The sequence below is a fragment of the Microtus pennsylvanicus genome, chromosome 15 (genome assembly GCF_037038515.1).
Source record: "Microtus pennsylvanicus isolate mMicPen1 chromosome 15, mMicPen1.hap1, whole genome shotgun sequence".
Classification (NCBI taxonomy): Eukaryota; Metazoa; Chordata; class Mammalia; order Rodentia; family Cricetidae; genus Microtus; species Microtus pennsylvanicus.
Window position 1 is genome coordinate 38,759,875 of NC_134593.1, and position 27,924 is coordinate 38,787,798.

The window sequence follows — 27,924 nt, forward strand, 5'->3', positions numbered from 1 at the left end:
TGTGGTGAATACTTAGGAAAAATTCCTATCTATCTGATGATTAGACTTTTTCTATCTGAGGGGAAAAATAAGGAAACATGCCTGCTCTCTGATGGTAACTTTCTCATTTACTTCATCTTAAAAATGTTCTCTGAGAATCTGTCTGTGTTCACACAGCTACATTCTTCACATACAGCTACATATCTCTCTTTACATACATACATCTCTCTCCTACATGGCCATACATCTCTATACACAGTTACATCTGTTTTCACATGCTACACACCTTTCTTTTGCACTCATTTCTCTTCGACATCTTTTTTTTTTGTACAACTTCATCTTCCTTGCCTCCATAGAGTTATAAATCTCCACAAGTCACAACTACGTGTCTCATTTACATAGATAGCTTTCCCACCATACAACACTTTACACAGTTTCTTTATATCCCTCACACAGGTCTTTACACAGTTCCTTCACACAGCTTTTCTACATAGCAGCATCTCCTTCACACAGTTCTCTCTCTCTCTTTCTCTCCCTCCCCCTCTCTCTCACACACACACATACACACACTTAACTTCTTCTACATCACTCATTCACTCTTATTCTCTCATTCACTCTCACACTTCTTCATCTCTCACTCAGCACACACACATTCACACACATACACATACACTCACACATACATACACACACACTCACACACACACACACTCACACACACACACACACACTCACACACACACACTCACACACACACACTCACACTCTCACACACACATACACACACACTCACACACACACACACTCACACACACACACACACTCACACACACTCACACACACACACACACACTCTCACACACACATACACACACTCACACACACACACTCACACACTCACACACACACACACACACACTCACAACACTTCACTCACATTCTGCACAGCTCTTTTTCCAGAAGTTCTCTACATAGCTCACCACAGCTTCCTTCTTGATGCTGCCACTCCTCTCACAGCCAAAATATGGACAATTACTTGTTACATTTTCAAGACCAAACCAATTCTTATAACACAAGTTAAGTCACATGGCTTCTCCTAGACTAAGAATGTCACATTGACTGGCCAGTGAGTAACACTTGGCCATGCACATAGCTCGAAGTTGGTGAAAGTTCTCAGATAGAAAGTAAACAGTTGGTTGAATCCTGAGCCTGTATCATAAACTGAACCTGAGACTACATGCAAAAAGCCAACTGCTACAGGAAAGTTATTTCTACTAAAGCTGCTTCTAGCCTGACCTTGAATCAGCAACGAAAAATGCCTGAGAAAATGACCTCATGTATTTATCACTAGGGGCAACCAGTCTGTTCTAAATCTGCTCTGAAGTTCAAAATTATCTGTCTTAGTGACTGAGAATACCATTACTTTCCTATGTCAGTCTGAATAATGAAAGATAGCTTAGTGTTATTTCTATTCATCAAAATTCTACAAATAAGCAGAAACCATCTTTCTGACCATCCACAGCTATATGCGTGCCCAATAGATGCAATGTTTTCATAAGATACACACAAGCAATGGGAAAACACCCATAGCATTTCTTAGGGAAGAAACAAAGTGTTGCATGAGAGAAATTACAGGCAGGAGCAACTGGTTTCCACAGCCAGTGACCCCATGGACTTTGCTCCCCAACAGAGAGTCATCCTTCCAGTAGGTCAACTTGCTGAATGATAGTTGTCACCTGCTATATGCTTCCATGGCAGCTCTCATCAATCATCCAATACCAAGTAGTCAGCCTTGAAATAATCTATATAACAGCAACACCAAGGGAGGTGTGTGTGTGTGTGTGTGTGCGCGCTCACACACGCATATGTGGCATGAATGCATGCACACCAGAGACTGACCTTGCTTGTTATTCTTTAGAAGCTGTGGTCGTTTGATTAAGAATGCTGTCTCCCAGGCTCATGTATTTCAATACTTGTTCTTCAATGGGTGATACTATTTGGGAAGGATTAGAAGGTGTGCCCTTGTCAGAGGAAGTGAGGGTGAGCTTTGAGGTTTCAAAAGCTCACACCATTCTCAAATATCTCTCTTTGCCTAGTGGCTATATCTCAAGATCTAAGCTCTCAGATACCGCTCTAGCACCATGCCTTTCTACCTGATGCCATACTCCCCATCATGATGGTCATAAATTTACTTTCTGAAACTGTAAAACCACAATAAATTCTTTCTATTATAAGTTTCCTAGGGTATGGTGCTTTGTCACAGTAATAGAAAAGTAACTAACATGGAACAATTCATTATTTTTGAGACAGGTTTTCTCATTGATTTAGAGTTTGTGGAGTAGGTTGCACTTACTGGCTGTGATACCCTTGCATCTACCTGTTTTGCCTTCCCAGTGTTAGGATTACCAGTGTGTACCAGAATGCCTGGCTTTGTATAGATAAAGATTGAACTCAGATAATCACATATGTGTGACAAACACCATAAGAACTTAGCTATCTTCACAGTTGTCTCTTTAGGTGAGTTAAATAATTTAATCCTAAATAATCAAGGTCTTGCTTCTCTTAGAGAGGAGTTAAAGGACTAAGAGATAAGCACACCTATTTGTACTTTTGGTTTAATAGTGTTGGGGGAGAGGAGAAAGAAGAAATTTGAGTCATACCATGAAAGGGCAGACTTGGATCATGCTTTCCTTGTTCAGATTCTTATAATAGTCCCTGAATGCAGATGTTTACCTAGTAGCTGACCTCACCAACTTAGTGGGAGAGAGCTTTGTAGAAGTGTATTGACCATATACTCCCATGGGCAAATGCTGGGCTGAGTCTGCAGTCCTTGGGCTTATAAGTAGGACTATAGGTTTATAATGGCTTCTCAGTTCTCTTTTGTCTTTTCTTGGGTCTCTGCTCCCATATGTGGAATGCATTTCTGTACACATGCCTAGTTATGGTGGTTACTGGAATACACACTTTAGCTGGCCAACATGAGTGGGCTTCAGAGGATAACACAGAAGTTCAGAGACAGCAATCTAAATGAATTCATGAGCTACCACACAAATTCAATATTTGCCAGTTTTGTTTTACCTTCTACCCTGGCACATTTGTTCCTTGCTTCTTCTATTCTTGCAGTTTTCTCATCCAAATCTCAACAATCCTGTGACTGCTTCAGTAGGAAGCTCTAAAAAGACACAAAATCCCCACAATATGGTACCATTCTTATTAATTCTTTGATGTCACATAGTATTTATTTCTAATTCAAATCTTCTTGTCTAAAAAAATATGTTGTTTTTTCTCTATTAGAATTCAGTTAAGGCCTATACAAAATCTCTTTTCAAAATGCTTTTGCTTTAAAGTAATAGTTCTCTATTGTCATTCAATCAATCACTCAATCAATCATCAACCAACCTGTTCTGTGATGCTGGGTGTTGGCCTGTGTACTGTATGCCAGACAAGTATTTTATTGCATAGCTATATTCCTAGTCACTTTGTACATGCTGTTGTGAGATAGCTTCTCTCACTAAATTTCTCAGTCTGGACTTGATCTCACATCCTCTTGCCTCCCAAGCATCTGGAATGACAGATCTGCCACCAGGCCTGACTTCATGGCATTTAGTGTTTTAAGAAACTGTATTATTTCTCTTTGGGAATCCATACTGGTATTAGATGAGGCTTTTTTTTCAGTCCATAAGATTTCCTTTTTGGCTGTGGATCTCTGCATCTGCTTCCATCAGTTATTGGATGAAGGCTCTATGATGACACTTAGGGTAGTCACCAATCTGATTACAGGGGAAGGCCAGTTCGGGCACCCTCTCCACTATTGCTAGGAGTCTTAGCTGGGGTCATCCTTGTTGGTTCCTGGAAGTTTCCCTAGCACTAGGCTTCTCCCTAACCCCATGATGGCTCTCACTATCAAGATACCACTTTCATTGCTTTCTCCCTCCATTCCAGCTCAGCCATCTGTTTCCCTCATGTTTTCAGCATCTCCCCCATCTTCCACCCCTCTCCTACTCCACCCCTTGCCTCCAGTTTACCCAGGAGATCTCATCTATAGCTCTGGAAGTCCGGTCGAAGAGAGGGAGGAGGAAATAACATGAGCAAGGGCGTCAAGAGCAAGATGAGGAAATCTACAGAGAACTGAGCCAAACTCGCGGGAACTCATGAACCCTAGACCGACAGCTGTGGAGCCTGTATAAGACAGTTGTATAGCTTGGTTTGTTTGAGGGGCCCCTGGCAGGGATCAGGATCTATCCCTAGTGCATGAGCTAGCACTGGAAGGATGCTTGAAAGAAATCCCACACTAGCTCAGAATTGAGAAAAAGATGGTTATTTATTTAGGGGTAAACTCACAAATCAGAATCCTCTGCTTGAACGGAGAACAGAAACCAAATCCAGCAACCAGAAAGAGTGGCCAGAAAAGTGACCCTAACGCAAGCTCTACATCAGCATATATAGCATAAGAGGCCACGCCCCAGTGGGCGGGAAACCACTGGTTGTAAGACTTCCTACAGCAGCTAGCTTTTTGGAGCACATTCCCTCTGGTGGGATACCTTGCTCAACCTTGATGCAGAGGGGAGCAACTTGGTCCCGCCTCAACTGCATGTACCAGGCATTATAGACTCCCCACGGGAGGCCTTACCCTTTTGGAATGAATGGGGTGGATGGCTGGGGAGAGGTTGTGGGAAAGCAGAAGGAGGAATGGGAGGGGGAATTGTGACTGGTATGTAAAATGAATAAAAAACATTTAAAAATATTTCTTTTTTTTGTTTTGATAAGTTAGAGCCCATACAGAATAATATACTATCAACACATTTATGATGATATTAATATCATCATAGTAGTGTGATCTAAATGACTGGATGACTGATTGACAGGACAAGGGAGAATATATTAATCATAGGTTATGGAAGATGGATTCATGGAAATTTGAATAAAAGTCTATCAGGACAGCTCTTCTGTGAATCGCCTTATAAATTACGTCTGGTTTTGGTTTTGTTTTCTTACAGAAACTCCAGATTAGTGTATGGTCCCTGGGATCTGTAAGCCCCATCTTCTCTCTGTGTGATTACTGCAGCATCTTCCCAGCATTGTGGCTGGCTGGGCTATGTTGATAACACACTGATTGTTTTTAATCTTATTATAATACCCATTAAGACTCTGCTTGAAAATGGCGGTGTAGTGTTGCTACTGCAAAAGCCTCTGCTTTCTTCTCAATGTAAGATGGACTCTAAGGTTCTCAGAAACTGCTCAGCTGATACTGTTTGTTTTGAATCCACAGGATCCTGGTGGAAACTGGAAAGGAAAAGCCAGTTCTTTTTTGGCATGACCTCATGGTTAATCTGGGCCCATCCTGCCAACCTTGGAACTCCAAATGGGCAGGAAAGGAGTGAAACGGGATCCCTCTATGGCCCGTGTCTACAGGGATGACTCAGTACATCTGGAACATTCTTTTTGGTTTCCCAACTTCCATTTATAGAAGTCTTCTTCGTAATCATTGTCTCCCAGCATTTAAGGTTCAATTAGATGACAACTTGTTTGTTGTGGTTTTTGTAGGTCTCCATCCAGGTCTATTTGCCTCTCCTCTGAACTGTCAAAGTGGTAACATTTAATGGACCCACCGGGACTAGAACTTCAGGAGAGATCAGAATTATTACCATTTGTCTTTTTTTCCTCCTAAGCTCCTTTTAGGATTTTGGTCTTTTAGGATTTTAACAGCCAGAAAAGCAACAAAAAGGGTCAGAAATGGGTATATACTGGTGAACATTTATGCCTTAAGTTCCACTAGGAAATTTTATTTTTTTCAGCATTTGATATGTGCAAAAGCAAGAATATAAAGGATGACAATAGCTAAACATTTTATGATACTTGTGAGGAATCGAAAGGTGGTTTAAGCTCTTGGCAGCTGTTATTCACTTAATCTTCAAGGCATGATAAGGTTGGCACCATTATTATCTCTGTTTAATTTGTGAAAGCATTGTGAGTTCAAGCAACCCACCAAGGTTATACAAGCTCTAAGTGACAGGACTAGGATTTGAACAAAGACAGTGGGAATCAAAGAAAAATAAGACGTAATCTCTTAGCCTTCAAATATTTACTAACAGGAGGAGGGAGTAGAATACTATTTTAATCTATTCTAGATATATTCCATAGAAATGAGTGTAACCAGCAGCAGGAGACAATGAGTTTTGGCTTAACACATTCTTGGATGAGGTTACAACCGAGGCCGGTGGTGAGATGCTGGTTTTTCAGCATGCACCAAGAAGAGAAGCAGTCCTCACCATGAGCTGAGCTGGGCCCTCTGTTTAACTGGGAGGACTCCTACAGAGGGGATTATTGGACACTGTTCATCAGAAATGACCGGGATATTTCCTGTCTAGGGAGGATAGCTTCATCCTTACAGGTTCTTCTTTTGTTCACTAGTAAAACTAATTGCATTGTGCTGATTTGTGGCATTGTCCCACCGCCTCCCAAGAAAGCACTCTGAGGAGACCCTGCCTTAAAAACAGCCATTTTGATAGTTCCTTAGAATTTTCATCCAAAGCAATAGTTCACGTGGCTCCTCAGAAACCACTGAACTGAAGCCACATGGGAGTGCAGCCAAATGTTAGGACGGCATTGCAGTCTCCGTGAGTATTTCCCTGGGGAATCAGAAATGTTTGGAGTAACCCTCCATCTTAAACGTTGTGGGTTTTTTTTTTCAGCCAAATAGGTTTTCTGAGAAAGAGGAGGTTTTAAGGGCTTCTCTGGAGATGTATGAGCATATAATCATCTGCTCCGGGGGGGGAAACGGTTCCCGAGCTCTGGCATAAATCTGAGAGGTTGTTGCCTTAGAAACAAGAAATGTTTTGTAATTATCTTCCCTGAACAACCATTTAGGGTCTCTAATTTGCTCTCTTCTACCCACAGTTTCTAAACCTTTAACCTCAGGTGAAAAATCTTGATCCTTTTTTCCCCAGTGAGGTTGATAACAAATATCCTTTTTCATTTTCACAGACATTAAACACATGGTGGGGATTGACCCTCTTCTTAAGAGAGGTCCAATGGTGATGGTGGTGAGGAAACAAGCCATGACAGGACCCTTGAGGGTTCAATGACATTTGCCCTGTTTTTCCTGCTACTGTGAGGTTTCCTAGGAGGCAGGGCTGTCAGTGCTAAAGCCTGAGCAATCCTATTAGGGACATGAGCAATTCTCCAGGTGAGGACTCAGAGTCCTATGGTAGCTCTGAGTGCTGGATGATTCTGATTCCGCCCACTCCTAGAATTATCTGTGGAGGGCAGCCCAGGGCACAGTTCCTGCTGGGCCTTCCAAGGCTTATTCTTTTAAAGAGTCCCCTATGGCAGACAGCTACATTAGAGAAGCTGTTGGAAATATTACATAAGGCCAGATTCAGCCCAGCTCATTCAGTTTTGCTCAATTTATGAAGCTTTCAGGGAGTTTCTCTAAATGCACAACAGTGAACTAGAAAGTTGGGGCTACAGAGATGAATAAGACATAGTCTTGTTCACTGGAGATCTCAGTCTAATGGGAGACATGAAAGTGCAAAGGGGCACCTATCAACAGGAAGGATGCTGTAACCAAAATGACACATGGGGTAGGGAGGACCATTAATGTAACAGTTAGGTACCTGAGGTCAAGAAAGATCTCATGGATGAAATGATGCTTCAGTGGAGAGTGGAAGCTTGGGTGGGTGTTTTACAGTTGGAGGGAAGACCACTTCAGGCAGAGGGGATAATACAGAGAGGAAGAAGAGGTAAGCGGGGATCTGGTTGCATAGAAGTTCATGGATATCTAAAGAGAAGCAAATGTGGTTAGCACATGGGGTCAGAAGGGGTGGAAATGGCATTGAGATGAATAGAGGAACAGGGCATTTACAGTAGTCGCTGTTACCTACCCGTGGAACTGACAATTTTGCGCAAACACTTCTCTCTCTCTCTCTCTCTCTCTCTCTCTCTCTCTCTCTCTCTCTCTCTCTCTCTCTCTCTCTCTCTTGGTTTTTCGAGACAGGGTTTCTCTGTGGCTTTGGAGCCTGTCCTGGAACTAGCTTTGTAGACCAGGCTGGTCTCGAACTCACAGAGATCCGCCTGCCTCTGCCTCCAGAGTGCTGGGATTAAAGGCGTGCGCCACCACAGCCCGGCTAACACTTCTCTTTTACAAGTATTCGGATTTCCTTTATATTGTTTCTCTGGTCAGTGGCTTGCTTGCGAGCTGTACCATGTTAAAATTCTGGCTAAGGGCAGTTAGAATAGGGACATATAGATCCGTACAAAAGAAGCTCCATTCTTTTGCTACACATCTGCACAGGCATAGCCATCTTGAGACAATGAGAACAGCAGGCTTGAGGACAAGCTGATTGACTGATGATAGTGAAGGAGAAAGATGGAAAGAGATCACCATCCGGCTTAGTTTGTTTTCTGTTCCCGTGATATTCTGTCCAAAACAACTTGGGGAAGAAAGAGCTTTGTTTGGCTTCAAAGTTGCAGTCTGTCCTTGAGGGAATCCAAGGCAGGAACCTAGAGGCAGGAACTGCCTTGGAGTTCCAAAGACCTTGGAGGAGTGCTCCTTCCTGGCTTGTTCCCAAAATTGCTCACATCCAGCTACCTTTTGTATACTTCCCAGGACTACATGCCCAGGGGTGGTGCTGTTCACAGTGGTCTGGTTCCTTTCACATCAATTATTAATTAAGAAAATGCCCCAAAGACTTTCTTCCAGTCCAGTATGATAAAGTTAGTTACCCAGCTGATGGCCTATTCCTCAGATAACACCAGGTTGTGTCTAGTTGACAAAAAGTATAAACTAGGGCATAGTATAGCAAATAAATTGTCCTCATTTTCAGAACTATTTTGAATAGAGGTTTGTTGGAGAAGTCCTGTCCCACAGTGGCTCTCAACAAAACACATTGAGACTCATATTAATTATAAACGTTTGGCTAATAGCTCAGGCTTATTACTAATTAGCTCTTACATTTTAAGTTAACCTATATACTTTATTTACACTCTGCCATGTAGCAGTACCTTTATTAACATGGCATATTCATCTCCTGCTCCCTCTGTGTCTGGTTGGTGACTCCAAACTCTGCCTTCTTCTTCCCAATATTCTTTTAGTCTGACTCTCCTGCCTAACCTTATTCTGTTCAGTTATTGGCCAGCCAACTTCTTTATTTAACCAGTCATGGTGCCATATATTCATTCACATAGTGTACAGAAGGATTGTTCCACAGCAGAGGTTGCCATTATAGATAGTTGAGTATATAGGATCATATACTACACTGCTGGATTTTAGGTGACAAAAGAAAAAGATGAGGGCCATGAGCATTGTTCTTAGCACATTATCCCCAATGTATCAGTAGTCATATTTCTTGTATTTAAATCATAGTGCAAAACCTCACTCAGTCGTTCAATCATGCTCCCTCCCCCAGAACTTATGAGTAAAGTAACATTATAATAACAAGGTAGTGTGTTATAAAAGATCTCATATCTATGTTTTGGATGATTGCAATATCTTAGAAAAAACAGGTCAATCAATCAAGTTCATAGCTTGTTGTGGCAAGTGTTAGTAAATTAGTCTCCAGGCACTGAAATGGCCCTTTGGGGTCTCTAATACTAGTCTAGTCAAACTGAGAACATTTACCCATGAGATGATACCTGCATCAAGCCAGTAGAAGTTCCTTGAAATAACTGGTCATCTGGATGACTCTATCTGGCAATATCATGTACATATCATTGTCACCACACTCTCTACTGTGGCCCATCTTACTGAGACCATTTCTGGAACTCAGAGACCTGTTCTTGTGCTTGCCTTGCCTCAGAACTCCTGGATTTAGTTTCTTGATCCCCATATTCTGAATTGACCTTATCCTAAGTTGTGTTTTTGTTGGTTCTTGGTACTAGCTTTCAGAGCAATTCTGTATATATGTTGTGATTTCAAAGATTTTAGCTATTGATTTTGAAGATTTTTACTTTTGACATCTACTTTTAGAAATATTTTTGCTTAAGGAAGCTCATTTTAGCCTGTTTGGCTTCTACTTATTTTGCTTTCTGATGGCATCTGCTTGTGAACCTCACACTAGTCTCCAGGGCACTAATAATGGCTGTAAGTCACATATATAGTCATTTGGAGACTGATTTAGAAGTTCTGGTTATTTATCTTTTGCATGGGTAAACACTAAATAAAAAATAATTGCCATCTTACTTTCTGGAAAGGGTAGGGGTGTGTCAGGGGTCTCAGAGCTTTTCAAACATACAGAGAAGCTGCATACATAGTAAAATGACCCCCCTTTGCCACAATTGTTAGCAACCTAAGGGATGACATTTAGTATTGGACGAATATCACCTGCCTGTCAGCGTTATGAAAAGGACTTCCTCTAAGGGGAAAACCAAACAGCCATCTCTAACTCATGTAACTTTTAGACAGCAGATTCATCAGTTCCCGGAGCAAGAAATGCAGGCAGGTCTATGATTTGTGTGTGTGTGTGTGTGTGTGTGTTTATGTGTGTGTGTGTGTGTGTGATGTCCCATAGATGAATTTTTAATTACATTTATTTATTTATTTATTTTGGTGTGTGTGGTGCCTGGACATGAGCACATGATGTCATGTGTATGTTGATCAGAAGACATGTATGAGTCTCTCCTTCTTCTGTGAGGGCTATAGAGATGGAATTCAGGTAATTAGACTTGGCTGCTAATGCCCTTCCCCGCTGAGCCATCTCACCAGCCCTGTCCTGCAGATTTAAAATAGCTTAGTGTTTATGCTCTAGGGTCATTAAGCTTGGAAGTCAGTAGGCAGTATGCAGCAGGGATAAGTAGTGGTACGTGTCGTATTTTAACAGTAAGAGGTGCCAAATATTAAGCTTCATTCACACTTTCTATATATTTTCAAAAAGAACCGCAACTCTACTGAGTTTGTAAAAACAATACCACTTACAAATAGATCAAGCTACCAGGAAAAGTACAAGGAAGACAGAGTCTAAATCCCGTCATATAATGTAACTGTCATTAACAACGTCATTAGCATTGTATTCATCTCTCTGCAGAAATACAGAGAAAAGTACAGGGAATGATAATTGGAATATTATAAAACGCTATTTAACGTATGAAGTATGTTAACTATACTAACTTAACTTTTAAAACATATAAAAGAGAAATGAAGAAAATGGTTGATTGACTAATAAATGCATGCATGTGTTCATTTGTGTGTTTACCTATGTGTGCGTGGTTGTGGAGGTTAAAGATCCATGTCAGTGTGTTTGTCAACAATTCTCCATTTTATGTTTTTTAGATTAGCTTTCTCACTGAATCTGGAACTCACTGGTTAGGCCAGGCTAACTGAATGGCACGCCCCAGCGATCCTCCTGCCTCCACATCTTCAGCATTAGGATAATAGGTGGGTACCATCGTGTCCAACTTTATACATGAGTGCTGGGATCCCAATTCAAATCTTCGTGCTTGTGTAGCAAGCATTTTATTGACTAACAGTCTCCCCAGCCCTCCGATCAATTTTAAGTAGGAGACAGATTCATTTATAAGACACTAAGTTGAGAAAATATATAAAATAATACTAAAACATTGAGGTTTCATTAAGTTTGGGACCTTGAGTGTCAAACATGGACAGTATAGACTAAACACACAGTTATATGCCTAAGCAGGTAATAGTGCTTACTACAGACTTCCTGAATTTAACCCCCAGGATCCACATGATGGAAGGAGAGAGCTGACAAACCACAAGTTGTCTCCTAACGTCTGCAGGCATGCCCACACACAAAACAGACAAATAGATGTAAAAAGTTTAAACTATAAAGGAACGGTGTCATTGTTTTATACCATTAACCTCTGTGTGCTACGTACACCCTGAGTACAACAACTGTCAGTACAGGTCCTTCCTCTTAGTCTGTGGATGAGCTCTGTGCTCCCCGGCAGCCCTTGTCTGTGGATTCCCTGCTTTGTCATTCCCACAGATCTACCTCATAATAAATGAATTTCTTTAATAAGTAGTATTATCCCTCAGCCACAAAAGAACAGTGACAGAGTTGTGTGTTGTTGTTTTTGTTGTTGTTGTTGTTGTTGTTTATGCCCTCCTAGAACTCCACAGATTGTACTCATGACTATAACTGACCATGGCTGAGGCCAGTCTTTTATCCCTTTATAGATATTTTCTTTTTTTTTGGCTTGAATGATCATTTTATGTTTCCCTTGTTGTTCAAAATGCAATAACTCACCACCATAAGTAATTTGTTTCTGAGCTAGGAGATTCTCTTTGGGTTTTTCTTTTCATATACAGTTTTGGGAAGAGGGCTGCAGTTGTTCTGGTTTCTTCTTTCAGAAGAGCGTGTAACCATGCGTTGCCTCTCCTGGGATTGCCTTTCATATTTATCATCGTCTCTTTATTTTATAGCTTTGTTATTGTCTATTTCATTTTATGTGAGTTAGTCTTATCTCCTTAGTTTCATTTTAAAAGTCACGATAATATTACATTTTTCTGCTGTGACTTTCAACCTGTAAATTTTATTTTCTAAGACTTACTGTTTCTTATGATGTATCTCCTATATATGTGAAATTTTTCCAGTGATATTTGCTTTGTATTGTCTGTATTCTTTTCTTATTTTTGAGTTATCTACTCTAGACTTTTACAATTACTGATTAGCATTTATTTCAGGCAGGTATCATTGGTAACTGATTTAGAACAAACATCAGTCAGTTATGGTGTGTGGGCAGGATGGGAGGATCCCCATTTGGCTCAGTGTTCTAGCAGCAGCTGACACTAGGTCCCACGTGTCACAAATGCATCATGTTGAAATCTGACTCACCGCCTCCTTCTCTCCATCCATGACCACCCAGGTTTTCATCTGCTGCCTTATCTTGTCAGGGAGGATGAGAAGTCCTCCTTGTCTAGGCTCTACCTCCTATCATTCTGAAAGTTAATTTTGACCTCGGCAGGCTCCTCCATTATCATCTTAAGGACTGTTATGATTACAGACAAGTCTTGTAGAGTGGGTCGGCTCAGCGCCCCACTTAATAATTATCTTATTTTCTAATGCTGAATAAATTTACACTTATGGATTTCTGGATTGTCTTAAAATGTCAGATGATCTGATGATACTGGGTTCATTTTCTTATAATCATCTAGAATCACCCACCCTCTTCTGAAATGTTACAGTTCTTGTAATCCTTGGTTCTCCTTGGTTTAGCCTATGTCAGCACTTATGTGGTAAGCCCCAGCACCTGTGAATTTGAGTGGGTAATTACTTCTTAATCAAAGGGCTGTTGAGCCAACCTTTTGGGTGACTATTTTTGGAATGTGCAGTAGGTATGTGGCATCATGTCAGATGCTAGAGATATATAGACAATGAGAGGTGTCCCTATTTCTAAGACGTTTCCAGCCAGGTGGAGAGGATAAAAACCCTGGCAGATAGGAAAAGCACTTTATGATATATGCTTCTGCTATCCATATGACATAACACTTATCAAGCGGCTTATGAGAAATGCATTGAGTCCTAGAGCATGTTTGGGAAGCAAACACTGATTAAATTTAATGGTTGTCTTTGGGGGTATTTGTGGTGGTTTTTAGTGAATATGCAGGCTTTTAATTGGCAGATGTGCGTGCAAACGGACTCTCTGAAAAGATAGGGCTACAAGCAAGCCAGAGAAGAGATATGGATGGGAAGGGAAGCCAGTACTAAAGCCAATGCTGATGGAGACTCTGGCTTCATTCTTAGCAACTGGGAAACCTGCCTTAAGGTGAGATCTGCAATGCTAGGTCGGGGATGCATCCTTTGTCCAGAGAGAAGTTGCTTCAGGTTTCAACAGGGAGTGCTGGGATCAAAGTAAAAGTTTTTATTGGATTCTTTTTTTTTTATCCTTGAGCTAGACAGATTAAAATGAGAGAAATGAAATGGCCCTGAGATTTATGGCTACCTTTTATATATGAATCTCTGTGAACTTGAAAAAATGTTAGAATATTTATGAGCTTTACCTTCTAAAACTTACATTTGAAATTAGCAGATGCTTTAAGTCTTGATGTATGTCAATTTGTTTGTGATTCTGTAGCTGCTGAACCCTTTCTGGCTAAAGAGGCTTGAATTTTTTTAAAAAGATTTATTTATTTATTTATTTATTATGTATACAACATTCTGCCTACATGTATGCCTGCACACTAGAAATGAGCACCAGATCTCATTACAGATGGTGGTGAGCCACCATGTGGTTGCTGGGAGTTGAACTCAGGACCTCTGGAAGAGCAGCCAGTGCTCTTAACCACTGAGTCATCCCTCCAGCCCCGACTCTTTTTGACTTTAGGAGTGATCACTTTATTTAGTTAGTTGTGAAATGCTCTAATCTCTCCTTTTAGAATTTAGTTACACATAAACACTAGATGCTCTGGATTGTTCCCTATGTGTTTCTTGATTTTTAGAACAATTTGCCATGTTTATCTTTTATGGTTCAAGGTGTGGGAGGAGACTTCTGGAAGTAGTACTGGAATTAAATCATTTAGGTTTTTGTGCACAATCTGCCACTGACTGGAACTGTTGCACTTTAAAGGCTCTGTCATTATTAATCACTAATAACTATTGTATGTTGTTAAAAATAGCCGTAGAAACAGTTTAAAAAAGAACTTGTGTCAAGTACTCCTACGTCAGTCTTTTGTAGTGGGATCGGCGGGCTGCTTCCCACCACCCGGCTAGCTTTATACCTGAAATAATTACACGGAAACTGTATTCTTTTAAATATTGCCTGGCCCATTAGTTTCAGCCTCTTATTGGCTAGCTCTTACATATTGACCTAACCCATTTTTAATAATCTGTGTAGCCCACAAGGTGGCTTACCAGGGAAGATTTTAACCTGCGTCTGTCTGGAGTGGGAGAATCATGGTGACTCTCTGATTCAGCTTCTTTCTCCCAGCATTCTGTTCTGTTTTCTCTGCCTACCTAAGGGTTGGCCTATCAAATGGGCCTAGGCAGTTTCTTTTTTAATAAGAAATCAGTCCCACATCATCAGTCCTCAGGAATATGCCAACAATGCATCTGTTTTGTTTGCAGATTAAGGCAAAGGAAACTGAAGCCCAACCACTTATAAAACTTGCCTAACATTCCTACTGTAGCCTGGGGAGATATCTGCAATGGTTGCCCTTAGTTTGTGGCTTCAAAGAAGGAAACTTCATCCCCTTTCTCATATCATGAGGAGGGAAGGAGCAGACATGTGGATACTCATAACTGAGGGCCTGGTCGCACAGGTGCCAAACACCAAAAAAGAAAAAGCATGTATTTTGTTCATGCTCTCATCCCCACAGCTTCAAATTAATGAGGGAATGGGCTTGGTGAAGGCACCTCAGCTTGTCACGTAATCCTAGGCTGATGTGCCAGGCTCTGGACCCAAATACTTAATTGGTAAACTTTTATGTCTTATTTCTTGTTAGTCAAATATAATCCATCAAAATCTGAAGGAAGTGGGGGAAAGGGGGGAGGTCATAACAGGGGAGCCAGAGAAATGAGGGTTCTGCTCCAGTGTGGCCAATGCAGTTCAGCCACCTGTCATGCTGCGCATTCCACGCGGCCAGGCACTGGTAAAGAGCAGAAGGCTGTCTTTCGTGGACCCGCCATCTTTCTTCTCACGCTGCGGTAGAGATGAGTGCACCCATATTCTGCTTTATTGTAGTCACCGTTGGAGTAAGTCCAACTGTTTTACCTCATTCTCAAATGTTTACCTCTCTGAACTCGGGCAAGCCCTTTCTCCTTTCCCCAGGGTTGAAAAAGTCTAGAGATACAAATATTGATTTTGACAACTTAGAAATACTTTAAAACAGCCTCATAGTCATACAAAAAATAATAGGAGAGTGAAACTTTTGAAAATCGAACTCAAAGGTACTGTGAGGGGATTTTAGAAAGAACTTGCTTTGACTTCTTGTGAATTCCATGCAGCTGGAGGGAAGAAAGGCCTCTGAGCTGGTGGTTCTCAACCCATAGATTGCAACAGCCCTTCCACAGGGTCACCTAAGACCATCAGAAAACATGGATATTTGCACTACAGTTCATAGCAGTAGCAAAATTACTGTTATGAAGTAGCAAAGAAATAATTTTATGGCCGGAAATCGTATGAGGAACTATATTAAAGGGTCGCAGTATCAGGAAGATTGATAACCACTGCTCTAAGGTTATTCAGACTAACAAACCAGATCGCTTGCCCAGGACTTCCTTGGTTTCGGTTTTACATGGCCCTCCTGCCTCTTCATAGAATCTTAATCTGACCAGGATCCTATCAAATAGGTCCTACTGATTTGATGTTTGTGGAAAAGGAAAAGCCACAGCGGCAAGAGATGTGAGACAGTGTTGAAGACTTCCTCTCTCTGTAGCTTCTTTGGCAGCATGTCTGTGCTTGGCAGCACCTGCTTGGCTACAGAAAAAACAGTTGGTTAAGATTACGGTATCAGTGATCACCAAGCATTTATAAAAAACAATAACAATGATAAAGCTCAATATGGATAACAGGTGGAGCTCTTGGTTTCCACTCTGAGTCAACAGCACGACAAACTCTGAAACAGCCACGGGGGCGGTGCAGGACTCGGGGGTGGCATCTTCTGACTGCCTTGGAATTGAGTTTTGTTTTGGAATGCTACAGTGTGGGGGAGCCAGGAGGAGATGGGAACGTGTTTAAAGAAGAGTGATGAAGACTGGAGAGGAAGCACTGGACTCTTGGCACGTTGACAATACACTCTTTACAGAAGAACCAGAAGCGGCTGTTACTCCAGGGGTTCGACTCATCTTCATTCCTGGAAGAAAGGGCAAACGGCACCGGAAATGTACTCTTTAAACCAGTAACTTCTTAAACTATGATGAACTGAGGTACTGTGAAGAGCACTATGAGAAAGATTGAAATAATATACCAGATGATCTCCTAAAGCCAAGATTACATGGTTGTCTGGCTTAGTGGGGTCTTGCCGGTGACCTCTTTGAACAAGTACATAGAAAGCTACCGGCTCTGGTTGACATCCAGTCCATATTCTCAGTCTCTCTTCAATCCCCACCATGGAAATTGATTCCATCAGAGTTACTGATAGCTCTCATTTTCAAACTCCCATCTTCTCTGTCCCCATAACATTCTACTTTTCAGAGGCATCAAGCACAGCATGGCTTTCTGGAGTTTTCTGGAGCCAGAGTCTTCTCTTGACTACCATGGCATCCAACATACCCAGTCATTTTCTTCCTACCTCACTGACTTTTATTTGTCTTCTATCTTTTTACCATCTAAATGTTGGTATGCCTCAGGCCTCTGCTTAGGAGTCCCTTACCATTTCTACTCCAGTAATTCTATTCATTGGCTTTAAAGCAAATCTACAGATCCCTTGGCATTCTTCCCACTAGTGGTTGGGTCTAGGTTTCAATCCCTTGCGTTTGGACTGAACACAAGGATTTGTTAATAATCAATCGAGCATAACCAAAGAATTGATTTAACATTAAAGGGCAAGTTAGAAAATAAAAGACCACGAAGCGTCCATATATTTCTCTTGGAGTTTTGGTCTTTGCTTGACATCTTGAGCAGGCAGCATAGGCAAGAACAGTTAGGAAGCCAGGCCTTTAGAGAGGCCATGTGTAGTATTCTAGCTAAGGACACATGCATTGCAGCCCACAGATGAGCCTTTATCATTCTACTCGCCATTATTAATTTATTTTTTGTGGTGTTAGAGATCAAAGCTGGGGTCTTGTGCATCTGAGGAAAACACTGATATATCCTAAGCATGTGGATTCTAGAAAAAATATTTCGGGCTGGTCTTGAACTGGTGATCTTCCTGTCTCCCGTTTTCTCCTAATGGGGTTATAGAGGGTACCATGATGCTGGCTTGCTTGTCAGATTCTAAAGCCATGGAATGCATGAGCATCATGAAATGTTTGCTTTCTGTCACTAGGTTCTGGGTGGTTTGTTATATACTAGTGTAATTAGTACTATCCCTAGGAAGCCTCATCTTGTCCTATGGCATTGAGTATCACTTATAAATGTTCACGGGTCCAAGTCTACTTTCCAACTCTGATCTCTTCCCCAAACTCCAGACTCTTAAATCCAATTACCTAAGTGTCAACACTAACTTTTCATGTATTTAAGAAGCAACATCTGAAATTCAATGTGACTCAGAAAGCTTGGCAGCAAGCCTTGACCTTCAACTCTGTTTCTTGCCTTTTCCTCGTCTCTGTATACATCCCATTTTTCAAGTCAAAATTCTACTACTTTTGTTTCTACCCTTTGTTCCCAAGGTGCATCAAAAGTCACAGCAAGTTTTCAAGGTTATATTAAAGTCTAGCTGAATGAGCCTTCCTCTCTTCAAGTCATCTCTCAGGATCCCTCATCAGGGAATGCTCTCCAAATAGCAGCTTGCAAAATGAGACCTAAACTTGGAAAGTGGGTGGGGGAGATAGGGGGGACACATTGAGCATATGCAACTGGCTTTGTGACTTAAGTTTCAATACCATTGGCATTTTCTATCAGCTAGAAGCAAGTAACTAAGTCTGGGCCATACTAGTATACATGGCCAGAAACACCATCAAGTGGGATCTGTCTGAAGTTATCTACAACAGCGAGTCTTCAAAATCATGTCATATCACCCTAACCCTTTCCGAAAAGTTCCTAAATAGCTGCTCTTTAGAATGAAATCCAATCGCTTATTGGTTACAGAATCCTATATGTCAAGCCTCTGACTTCACTTCTCTGACCCAGTATTTATTATTAATTATTATTGTTATTATTATTTCTCTACCTGCTCACTGCATTATTATATGCACACATTCTCTGGATTTTACTAAATATCTCACCCTGTACATCTCTTGTCCTTTGGTTTATCTTTCTGGGTCTTCTTCACTTCAAGGTCACATTCAGCCAGGCCTGGATGACTCAGGTGGACAGAGTTCTCCAAGCTGAGATCTTGAAAATTTATTTCAAGTATTTTAGTGTTCTCGCCACTATATGTTTATTAATTTTTCTCTCTTTGCTCTTCTCTTCCACAAGCATAACTAGTTGATTGTTTGGTTCTAGTTCTTGCTCATTCAGTGTGTGTCTCCAGCAGTAGCAGTCTCTAGTCTGAATACCCTTTCCATCATTAAGCTGACAACAATAGCTAATGGTTATGTGGCATCCACAAGGTACAGACATTGTTTCAAGTGCTTTTTACATATCAGCTCATTTAGTGATGATGCCTGAATTCTAGGAAAAGGAAAGGGAGGCGCAAAGAAACTGCGTCACTCAAGATGGCACAGGTATTAAGTCGCAATTGTGACTGAACTGTGATCTGTTCTTAGAAAAACCTCCTCCCAATGATGAGAAGCAAATGTGCATAAATTCCCTATCATTACTCAGCACAGGAGGCAGTTGCTTACCAGACTGTAGAATCCCCATCGGTAGCAAGCATTGCTTTCCAAAGTATACTCAACTCGTCACCTCCTAATTTGCTTACTGTCTTCATTAACTATATTTTTTACCATTTTAGTGACCACGTTCCAACTGTGTGTGAGGAAAGCATTGAAATGTAAAGGAAAAAGAAATCAGTCTCCAAGTGCCCTCCGAAGTTAACTGTTTACCTCGGAACAGATTATGTGCGTAAATATTTCTCAGAACTGCCCTGCCTGCGGCCCTGGGATCGCTTTCAGAGGTTGTCCTGGATTTTTGGCAGAAAGAGAACAACTCTTAGTTGGGTTATGATCTGAAAAATATTCCCTTGCTCCAAAGACATGATCAGCTCCACGATACGTTCTGTGTCACAATATCCAACACCCCCCTTGGCTGTAACAGAGCGGTGTTTACTGTGTAATTGCGCCAGTCACTGTCCGTGTGGAGCTATACCTACAGACTTGGCTCCTCTGTTTCATTGTCCACTTGCTGACTTGTTGTGACACACATTTCGCAATTCAGCTGGTAATGGTCCGGTGAGGAGATGCCTCCTGCCAGGATGGTGATCAAACAGCAGAGACCGGAGCCACATTAGTCACCGAGCGTGAAATAGATAAACATCATGGCTTCCTCTTCCTTCCCAACTGAGAAGGAAGAGCAGCAATGTCTTGAGAGTCAGGAAGAAAATGGTCACCAGTTAGAAAAACATTATTGAGAAACATCTGGGGCTCCTCTGGGAGATCTGCCTTAAAGCAGTCTCCTGAGGAAGCCAGGCGTTTTGGCTGGCTGCGCAAAGAGGCCCTGCCCACGCCATTTTCTTTGGTGGATGCTACCTCTGGGTAGAAGAGAATGCTATTTTTTGTTTAATTCAAACATTCACCTAAACAAATAGCAGATGTTGATGAATATTAATTTGTGCTTAGATTAATTCTTCAAAGTGTCAATTTAATTTCTGTTTTACTCTTCAGCCCTTGATTGTAATGAGCTACTTCGGGATGTGGGGAGCATACACCTGGCTGGGGGCAGGGTTGGAAGCCTCCAGGGAGTCAATCTCGGTCCTTGGACTTTTGTTTCTCTGAAACAGGAGAATTTCAACAGTTCCAGGTGACCCTGAAAGTTACTCAGCTGTATGTAGTCCCAGTGGAGATATGATAAGTGAGGGTGGAGAGAGAGAGAGAGAGAGAGAGAGAGAGAGAGAGAGAGAGAGAGAGAGAGAGAGAGAGAGAGAGAGAGAGAGGAGGAGAGAGGAGGAAGAGAAAAGGAGAGAGACTTTTTTTTTTTTTTTTTTGGAAAAGGCAGTAGCTAAGTGAGTTTCCAACCTGGATTCTGTGATCCAAGGAGAACAGAGCTATGGAGAAGACTGAATGAAGTGATTGTGTCCTGTGTGTAGCAAGGACACACTTCATCCATGGAGTTTCTTCCCCCATCACTCCCAATAGATAAGCCCATCCTCAAACAAAAGAAGATGGAATTTGGATTTCTTACTGGATTTTCAAAAATCTCCCAATCATTATTCATATGTGGTGTTCAATTTTCTAATTCTCTGCCGGCCTTAGTAACTTGGTAAGTAAATGTGACATTAATGCTTCCATTTTGAGTTTCTTACTGTAATAATAAATGCCATGATCTTTTTAAAGTATACTATAATGCCATATTCTACACTTGCCATTTTCCTTTGTTGACTTAGGCTTCTTTTCCTATCTTTCATGTAGAAAACTGCTCCTTGAGGCCTCAGTCTCCATCTTGCCTTGGGTTTGCCTTGTCATTTTGCACCCTCTTCCTGTCCCCACACACTATCCATGTAGCTCTCAGACCCTAGGCTCCCCACACACTCCAACGATAGCCAAGAACGCTCCAAGACATGCCAATATGAAAGGTGCAAGATCCGCTTGTGCCTTTGAAACTATTGATGGCAGGTCTCAGCAGGATTTATGGATTTTTAAGTTTTCTAGATATCCATCTGCTGTGTTTCTGGTTGATTTAAAATAAATGAAATTCATTATCTTACAGTGGTGGAGAATAGACATCTAAAACTGGGGTGCTTTCTCTGAAGTTCGGAGGGAAGAGTCCTTTCTTATCTCTCCAGGTCCTCGTGCTGGCTGTCCACGCTTGGTGTTCCTGACACACGGCTATGTAACTTCAGTCCCTGCCTTGTCTTCACAATGTATTGTCTCTGTGCACACCTGTGCATCAATCTCTCCCTTACATAAGGATTTTAATCATACTGGGTTGTAATCCATCCTAACAGCCTCATCTGAGGTTGGCTGACTTTACAAAGACCCTGTTTTTGGAGAAAGTTACTCCGTGAGACTCTAGAATGGAGAACTTTAGCACACTGCTTCCAACACATAAGTGATGCAAACAATATCTCATTTCTTCCTCCTTAGGATTCTGACCAGTTAGTTCTTTTGGCCTTGTCTGAATTCCAATGGTTTTTCATTCATTAAATTTCATTACATAGCTCTTTCAGTGTGCCTGGCCTACTACTTTTATTTTTGTTATCTCACTGAACTTCCTAGTAGCCTAGAAAGGTACTGTTTCAGGCCCAGTTTACAAAGGAGAAGATAGAACTTAAGCTCGTTAAGGAGACGACTTGCCCATTCCTTTACAGAGAAAGCACCAGAGGTTGTCTTTAACTTTCTTACTTAGAGTCTACAGGTCGGGTCAAAAGTGTATTGATTCACCAACAACTTTTATTTTCTCTTCCATTATTTCATCTCCACCCTTGACTCTGGGAACTCCTGTCTGCCCTTGATCTCTTCTTTCTCTTGGAGTTCTCTGGTCAATTCTGGCCTTCTCTCTGGCTGTTTTAGTGACATTGGCCCTTGCCTTCACCTCACATCAGCAATATACGCTTCCACTGGGTACTTCCCTGTGATGCTGTCTGTCGCCTTCCCATGACATCTCTCTTCACCGCCCCTCTCTTTTTGCTGCCTCTCTCTTTGTTCTCATAAGCCTTTAAACACAGCAGCATGCTGACCCTGACGCCATTCACTTGCTCCTGAGTCTAGCCGCCACTTTCCACCCTTCGTCTTTAAGTGTTCTGGACACCAACGCAGTCCCTTAACATTTCTGCTTCTCGCATCTCATAGTTTCTCATCTGTCTCGAATGACCTTAAAATGCCTTTTGTAATGGGAACAGAGCCCCATAGCCCTGTTCTCTATGCTCCTTCCAAGCAAAAGACTGGCACTCTGGGGGATAGCACATGCCTGTTCCCAAGTATTCAGGGATGCCTTCTTGCTAAAGTTACTGATTGTGCTTTTTCAACAAAACTAAAGAGTCTAGATGCCCAACTGCTCTCTAAGGAGCCCAGAGACCTGCATGGGAGATCTAGTTGAACTCATTTACCAGGTCACTTGGCTGACAGTTCTGCTTAAAATAATGTCTATCCCAAGAAGGAAGAAGCGTAGCCTATATTTAACTTCAGGGAAAAAAAAGATAGACTTATTCCCTTTGTTGAATCAAAAGAATTCTTCACCTTCAACTTCCATATTTTCTTCTGCCTCCATTATTGTTGTTCATCTTCTCATCTTCTTTCTCTCCTTTTATGTGCTATTTATGTACTGGGGAATGTCAGATATAATTTCCTTGTCTCTGTGCCTGGTCCAAGTTCCATATCTATATTTTTAGCTACCTGCTACCGACTTGAATGTCCGCAGATACCCCTCACTTTGTCTTCCATTCCTCCCTGCCTCTTCCTTCTGTTTTCTAGTCTAGATTTTAGTTACTGACATCAGTTGCACCCCATCATCCGAATGAGGTACCATTCATTGTCTCTTCTATCCTTGATGAGTTAACAAACCCTGATATTCCAACCTAGAAATACTTACATTTTTTTTCTTACGATCCTTGTCCTCATCAACATTTCTCACTGAATATAGCATGTTTGGACAATATTTTTTCAAGTCTCTTTTCATTACAGTTTAAAGAGACTTATTAATAGAATTAAAGGTGATCATATCAATGTCTTGCCTTGAAATTACTGATGTCTTCACTGTCTGGGATAAATCTCCAAAATCCATATATTGAGGTTCTGGGCTTTCTCAGGTCTGGTTGTTACCTAAGCCCTATTCTTCAAGCCTTTTCCTTCTCCCCACTGCCAAGCATAACAAAATCTTGCCAAGCAATGTTTCTCTTTGTGTCTTGGACAGCACTGTGCCTTTGTATTTCTGCATGCTTTTGGTTTCTGTGTGGGATGTTTTTTCTTACCTTTTTGCCTAACAACTTCTTTCTCATCTTCATAATCTACAGCAATGTTAAGTTCTTTGTGAAATTGCTAGTAATTCCCTTAGTTGGAGTTGGTGACTGTTAGCTTTCTGTTTTTAACGTTTTTGTATTGGTTTCTTTCTTTTTTCTTAAGAATTTTTTTAATACAATCTTTTCTCATTTTACCCGTCTATATCCATTCCCACTACCTCCCCTCCTGCCCCCTTTTCCACCTTCCTCTACCCCACCTCCCAATCCACTCCTCAGAAAGGGTAAGAATTCCCATGGGTAGTCAACAAAGTCTGACACTTCACTTTGAGGCAAGACCACTCCCTCCCCATATTTAGGCTGGGCAAGGTATTCCTCCAAAAAGAATCTGCTCCCAGATGTCAGTTCAAGCACTAGGGAAAATTCCTGGTGGCTCCATAGACTGTCCAAGCCTCACAACTGTCCTCCACATTCAATGGGCCTAATTTGGTTTTCTGCAGGTTTCCCTGCTATCAGTCCAGAGTCAGTGAGCTCTCACTAGTTAGCTATCTGTTTAATGACCAATTCCTGAAATATTTAATGTCTAAAAAGACAAAATTAAATTTCTTTGGTTTAGAGTTTTGGTGATTTTAGTCTGTGACTTGTTGGTCTTACTGTTTTGTTTTGTTTTATTAATTTATTTATTTACTTTTGGTTTTGAAGTTATTTTTAGTCAAAGAAAAAAACAGGCTTTCCAAGGGTGACAAAGTGAACTGAAGGTCAGAAGGAAGCTGAGTGTGGGTTTATCATATGCTCTTAGTCTAAAGCCTGGGAATGAGATCCAAGCTTTCCCAGGAACTGACTGGATCACCAGAGACATTCCTTGTTGGGGTGGGCAGAGCTGCCCTGGATCGATGGCATGGTCTTCATGGTGCTCAGGCAATCACCGCGTGCCTACTGGCATGACTAACACTATTATTCTCGGGGGACATTGAATTAAGGAATGGCATATGAAGCTGAGACAGTGGCTTATTCGGTTGGATTCTGAATCACAATCAGGAAATAGTCTTTATCTGGTGCAACCATAATTTTGTTTTTCTTGGTGTGAAAGGAGGAAGGTTCCTTCTCTGGAGGAAGGTTAGGTCACTCTGGGTGTCAGTTTCACGCACAGTGCTCGTGCCTTCAAGAAGAAGTCGTGCATGAGGTTGGCATATTGTATATTGTGTAGTAGTGGGATTGTCCATGGTGCTCTTGATGGAAATGCCTTCAGTGTTCACCATGATGATTCCCTGCTCTCCTTTCTGGCTCTGAAGTCTCTCGAGTGTTTCCTCCCCCTTATCTCGGACCAATCCAGCAGCTCCGAGTCACCAACACTCAGGGACTTCCCCTGGTCCTACTGTTTTTGAGACTGTAGTGAGACAACCATGTCAAGAGTATGACATGGGAGAAAACTGTGCCCCTCTTGATGAGCCAGGAAACGAAGTTTAAAGAGAGATGGAAACTGGGTATATCACAGACTACAGTGACTTAAAAACATCCCACTAGTCTCTGCCTCTTCAAGTTTCCACATGAATATACTTGAATATTCTACTCAGTATGTAACACATGAGTCTGTAGGGGGCCATTCTCAATCCCAACCACAGCAGTGGCCTCTATTGTAGTCCCCGGCACTTTGTTCGTAGTTATATGGCATGACTATGGTGATTTCCTGGTTTTCCCATTTGTTTCTTCTGCACTCTGTCACCTCTCTAGCAACCAGTGCAGTGTCCTGCAGAAAAGCCATGGATGCTTTCAAAAGTTGGTTCTTCAGAGCACCTTGCTTAGCTCCGTGTGTGTGTGTGTGTGTGTGTGTGTTTTCTCATTACCTTCCTCACCATCTTCATTTCCTTTCAAGCCAGTTGTCACAATGTTGATGGAACGAGGAGTCACTATGTTAGTGAAAAAATATGAATAAAGAAAAAAATAAAACCCACAAAATCCCACTCATATATGGAAACTAGAAGACATTATTTCATTTCATAGAGAGCAGAATAGTTGTTACTATAAGCCAGGAAGAGTTAGAAAGAAAGGAGAAAAGGAGATTCCTACCAAAACACATTTAGAGAAGAAGTTTTAGTATTCTGCAGCACAGTGGACTATGATTTAAAATAGCATATTATATATTATATAATAGCTAATTTTATAGATATCTTATAATATGTAAGCTATATATCTTATATATAATATATATCATATATAGTAGAAGGTTGGAGATGTAGTTTAGTGGTAAGGTAAGGCACTTATTCTACAAAAAATAAATGCAATATAATAGCAGCAATGACTAAAACATACCTAGGAATTCAAGGTTGCATAGCACAAAGAAATGTTAAATATTTAAAGAGATAGAATTGCTAGCTTGGATTTTGATCTTTGTGTGTGTGTGTGTGTGTGTGTGTGTGTGTGTGTGTGTGTGTGTAGAATAATCATGCTGTATCTCATAATATATACAATTATTATGATCAACTAAAGATTTTTCCTAAAGGGTGGTCGGGTTATATTACGGGTGAGGAGAGTGAACAGTCTGCCTGCCTTGGGTAGTGTAGGCGCTAGAGAATGACTATGGTTCATTTCCAGGTCCTAGGTAGCCCCCATAAAGGCACAAGATCAGTCCATGTTGTTATTAGTATTCATATAGCAACACGACTCACAGTCCTCAGAGCAGCAGTATCTACGTCCTGAGAGCCGAGGGAAGCATCTTACAAGGATGTTATATGACTGGGGAGCCCCTCTGTCCCCTCTCTCATAACAGCCAGCACATAGCAGGGTGATTCCTGGCTGCCTGAGAGAAGGAATGGCATATCTGTCCACTGTCTTCATGGAATAGTTTAATTAGAAAATAGATATGTGACATATTCTCCTGGATATCCTATACTGGATGGAGTGGGATAAGTAAAACAGTGGAAAAGTGAGTCCCCATCTCAGACTCAAAGCCTTGGAAGATTCACTCACTCACTCGTTCACCCATCAGGTAACACTTCTTAATTGAATATCTATTTTATGAGACTTCATACGGGATGCCCTTCCCATCGCCTATTGTCCTATAGCTCTGGTCCGAAGTTCAGCTGGAAATGATCTTACTGTCTATGAGTTCTTTCACTCCAAAGGCCAGAGGATGTATCTGCCTAAATTGCTTTGCACAGGTTCATCTCTCAAGCTGGAGTTTTTTTTTTTCTTCAGTGGCAGCTAATGGTTGTCATAGGGAGGAACAAAAAGGGCTCTTGGACATGCTTCTTTCTAAGCGTCCAGGGAACATTTTCTGGCTCTGCAAAGATTGCTTTACAGAGCAATTTTCACCATTATCTGCTGAGAATAAAACCTACTTTACGAAATTAAATTAGCCCGTCTTCCCTCCCAGATTCATTTTTCCTCCTTTCGTGTGAGAAACCCATCTCTATTTCGCAGGCCGTGTAACCTCTCCTACTTCGTTGTTCAAATCATTTAGTAAAATAAAAAGGCTTTTAAAAAAAAGGAGGCTGCAAATACAAACACGAGCGCAATTAAGATCTCAACTCCATTACATTAATATAAGTACTTTGCATGGAGTTCATTACGATGCGCATCAGGGTTTTAATGTGTTCTCCAGTTAGTGCCATCCTTAGTTAGAAGGAAATGGCGTGCTATAGGAAACAATTGCCTGTTGGTTTGGAAAATAGTTTGAATAGGATTCCATTGTGATTAATTAAACTCACACACGATAAAGTAGGAAGAACTAAACAGTTGTTCTTCAAATTGACGCCCCATTCGCAAAAAAAAGAAAAAAAAAGATTTATAACATTAAATTTAAATTTTCCTGATATAATAATACATTATGAAAATTGCACATTTTCCTTCTTTCTGCTAGAAACGTGGTAAGCGTTCATATTTTTTCTATGTGAAAAGTAGAGGCACAAACAAGAATGAAGAAAATGGAAGGAAGGGGGACTTAATGAGCAAGCAAAGGCATGATAATATGGATAAAAGCCTTTATTTTCTCTCCATTACCCTCAAATTATTTTCTTCAAACATTTTGTCAGACAAGTTGTTTTGGCAGTCAGCTCTAAGTGTGTGCCGCCTAGGGGAGGAGGGGCCGGACATCTTCTCCTTGGGTAGCAGCCTTCTTGGAAATCATTGCCCACACTGCCAGGCTGTGTACCTCTCCTTTCAGTTCCTATGCTAGACTAGCCCATTCTTCAGCTGCCCTCAGCAGGACGAGCAAGAAATAACCATTGTCAGCCCTGAGGATACGAGGCAAGCTGCAGCATCAGAGGCATCAGAACACTATAAGGTCTGCAAGGGGAATAATAAGCACTCCTTTGAGAAATGTCTTTTCCACCTAGCCTTTCATCCTCTCTGCTCTATTCTGCCTTCGCCTTGTTGTCCCGCCTCTCTGTGTCAAGGCTTTG